Source organism: Haemaphysalis longicornis, unplaced genomic scaffold (genome assembly GCF_048455015.1).
Source record: "Haemaphysalis longicornis isolate Haplotype H1 unplaced genomic scaffold, Haemaphysalis longicornis Haplotype H1 scaffold_11, whole genome shotgun sequence".
Classification (NCBI taxonomy): domain Eukaryota; kingdom Metazoa; phylum Arthropoda; class Arachnida; order Ixodida; family Ixodidae; genus Haemaphysalis; species Haemaphysalis longicornis.
In genome coordinates, this window is record NW_027526214.1 from 124,979,929 (window position 1) to 124,983,923 (window position 3,995).

General features: G+C 42.2%; 1 long non-coding RNA gene across 1 annotated transcript; it reads right to left on the reverse strand.

The window, feature by feature from the left end:
• Window positions 1–1,171: 1,171 nt before the first annotated feature.
• LOC144160906 (uncharacterized) lies at window positions 1,172–2,255 on the reverse strand. The gene is made up of 3 exons (XR_013320437.1): window positions 2,055–2,255; window positions 1,395–1,426; window positions 1,172–1,261 (listed from the first exon to the last, which is right to left on the reverse strand). It is a non-coding gene; the product is annotated as an uncharacterized LOC144160906 (long non-coding RNA).
• Between the last annotated feature and the right edge of the window lie 1,740 nt (window positions 2,256–3,995).

Consider the following 3,995-nt stretch of genomic DNA (forward strand, 5'->3'; position numbering starts at 1 on the left):
TTATAAATGCTTCAAACAGTAAACAATGTTGCAAATTGAATTATTAACTAACACTAATCATGAAGAATTTTAATTTTCCCACATTCAACATAACATATAAATAGGCATTTCATTTTGTCTTTAAAATATTTATTGCCTTGGTGGACTTGCTTATTTTACCCATTTTTTAAATGTAAAACTGATGCTTCACTTAATTATTCTATTGCTTCGGTTAAAGTGAAGCAGAAAATTTGTAATGCAAGTTAAAAGTGTCATGGCCATACAACGTTTCATGTGAAATACATATAAACATTTTTTCTTGCATGCTCATGCTTCCAGCGCTGCTGGAGCAGCAAAAAAAAGTAAGGAAAGAACAGAAAAAAACACTTTTCAAAAATGAACAAGGGCTGGAGTTAAACAGCTGCATATCATGCTTTTCCTGACTGGGGTAAATTGAACAATGCCAACTGTTCAGCTACAAGGTTAGGATAGGTGAGGTATAAAAGAAATTTCATTGCAACACAGCTTTTTAAGGCAATCCGCTTGCCATTTCTTATTTAGAGGGCACCTTTTAAGTGCCCGCTTCGCTTCTGTGGTTTCACGTCGCTGTCGGCTTCGGTGTAACCGAATAAAGAGGGCACCATAGATAAATGAGATAGAGCAAACAGGAAGGTGGAGGAGGAAAGTATGGTGAAAGTGTGAGGGGGAGGGCAGTAAGCAGAGGCCGCGCGAGACATGCTCCGCGGCAGTGAGGCACTGTGATAAAATACCAGAGTTGCGCCCGCTGTCGTGTGTTCACTGATGACGCGGTCACTTCTGAGACACAGCAACTACGCGCCGTCACCGAGAAGACTGCAGTTTGCACTGCGCTCCGATTTTGCATTTGGGGTGTCGTAATCTTGAGCAACCTTTTGTTCCCCTTTCTTTCTTTACTCTTTTTTTCCTTTTGAGAATTATTTCTAGCTCAGTGTTCAGAGAGGTTCACAGTATACTAGTTACGTATTATCATGTTTGCGATTTCTTCTAGTGCAGCCAGTGGTGAGCAAATTCAGTGTCAGATATTCTGCTACCAATCATATCAAAATCACTCTGTACAAACTGCAACGGAGGACAAAACACGCATGCACTGCCGACAGAGCTCAGAACATTTATTTTGCATTCCAACATCTTAAATGCTACTTTATCTTTATACGCACAGTGGGCAATGGTATCATCATGCTGGACTCCAATGTGCCAGTGTATTTGTCCAACAATGCTCAAACCATAGAAGAAACGATTGTTTCTGAAATAAACCGAACAGAACAAGCTATTCTTAGTTGAGCGCCAGTTTTCTTGTGTGAGCCATGAATCTGGCGGAAAAGCCAGCTTGTTCTATTTCACACATCTGGAGAAAGTAGAAATGTGTGGAAGCTTACCTCAGGTGCCACACACACGTAATTGAACATAGCTTGCAGCATATGGAAAAAACAGTAAAAACATGTCTGTTAGTGGTGACTGGTCACAGAAAAGAACGAATAAATGCCGGACTTTTTTGAAAGACAACTCTAGCAGCAAGCCACACGGTCCGGAGAAGCAGCGCGGCACAGGACAGTGAGCGTGCTCACCCACTGAAAGACAGCATAACTAAATAAAAATACCTTGTATGCATTAAAATTTTTTACCAATCCATTATGGTGACACTTTTTTTTTTTTACAAGCGCATTCTCATTGCACCATAATTTGCAACAGCGAATTTTGTGTTTTGTGGATGAATACCATGCTATTTTGGCTTTGTTTTTAAGCTTAATGAGTACCCAAAATCGCAATAATTGTAAGGCCTCTCAATTTAGCGAAATGTCGATGCTCGTCTGATAACATTGATGTAAACAAACTTCCAAGATGGCGGCGCCCATGTCTTTTTACGGCAAGTGAGTTATCGAACTCAAATAGCGCTTAATAATTATTTACGGTCTATATTACAAGGTTTTCGAGCTTAAGTGACGCACCCGAAGCCCAAATAGCTTCGAAGCCTAGCGATTCTCTACTGTTAAGCTGTGTATAGTACAAATACCAGTGGAATCGGCCGACCTGCTTACCGGCGTTGTTGCACGTCCCGTGGCTGTAACTTGGTTGCTTCATTGCTTGCGGCTGCGCCGTTGTTTTTATAGTACTCCTTTGATGTTCAGGCATGATTTGCCGTGAATGAAACCTGCCTGATTGCATCGATATCGTTGAAAACCGCGAAGAATGACCGTTACGATTTGCCGATCTTCGCTTCGAGAACTTGTGACGATGCGATGACGATTGGATGTCTTGCGAGTGAGAGAGCGCGAATCAGTCAGTGATCGAACATTCTTTTGAAGCTATTTAAATGTGATGAAATATGATTTTTATGAGGTTGAAATTTACGGGTAAATTTGTCCGCGGTAAGGCGAGGGCGACGCTCACAAATGTTGCACACATCGGTGGCGCAGCTGCGGTTATTGCGGACGTTCAATGGGAATACGTAGCGAAAATTAGAAGTTGATTAAACACTGAAAGCGTGCATAATAACCGAACATAATAGACAGGATGAGATTGCAATAGACGTTTGCATGTTTTGGAACATGCATTGAGCATGCAGTGAGCACCTTGCTTACACATTGGTTGACTTCGATGGCCAAACAATTATGGTGCTTTTTGCTTCAGCTATCAAATATTACCCCACAGTGGAGTACGCTGGAATGCTATCCCCATACACTGCAGGGTGTCATTACGTTCTAATGTCCATGCAATGCATCCAGTACTGTGGCCCCACTGTCGCTCAGCTGAATGCTGGGGAGTGCCACATTTTATCAGAAATGTGATGTGTGCCTGACTGTATCAAAATTTGCCCGGATTCACAGTAAAAACGTCAGGAGTTCCTCCAGAACAATTTAATCTGGCTGGTGTTGTAGTGGCCAAGGCCAAAAGGCGTTGGCTAAGAAGCGATACACAAGTTTATGCATCTTGCCTATGCCACTAGTGCGTATGTATACAAAATATGCGGGCACACATATATGCATACACCAGCATATATGCTTACAGAACGCAATGCATGCTAGATGAAAAAAATTTGTTTACTTAGTCGATTGATGTGGTAGTGCTTGAACCGACACTAAGCACTGCTTAGTGACTGTTACTTATGTTGTTCTGTGTGACTAGTACAGCCACTATTCTGGGTTCGACAGTGCATGATGAACTTGGCATTGTTTATGCTGTGAAGTTCTAAAGCGTGTGGCTAAGGTGTTGTGCTGCTGAACACGAGGTCGCAGGGTCGATTCCCGGCCACGGCGGCCGCTTTTCTAATCGAGGCGGAAAGCAAAATCGCCCGTGTGTACGAGGTTGCGGCGCACGTTAAAGATCCCCAGGTGGTCAAAATTTATCCGGACCCCTCCACTATGGTGTGCCTCATCACCTGCGTTGCGTCGGCGCATTAAACCCTACAATCAATCAATCAAGTTCTAAAAGCGTGATGATGAACACAATATCAGCTGAATTGCATGGCCTGTTTCTTTGAAACTATTGGAGGGTAGAAGAGAAAATGTTTGAGCATGTTGGTTCATACTCACACGAGAAACATAGTGAGTAAAAACACAAGTCGAGGACGGGACAAGTGCAAAGTTTCAACAAATTCTTTATTGCAGGACCAGCGCATATAAACACATCTGGCTCACAAGAGGAGAAAAGGAAACAAAACCAAACAGCAAAAGATGAGAGACGAAAACCGCCACGTGGTTTGCAGGGCGGGAAAGCAAAACGTACAAACCACATACAGACATCTGGCCACTAGAGAAACGCTACTTTTTGCGCACAACTTGCCATGAATGGGGCTCCATTTTTCAAATTGATGAATACCAATTCGGTTGTGTTTTAAGAAATATTACAAAAGGCAAAAGTAGCAACTGGTTCTGATAAATAGTGATTATAAAAGTTCCCTCAGCTTTCTTGCAATTCTCAAACTTACTAAACTTTAAATCGGTATAAATTGGAATCACTAAGCTCACATGCCAAATTGT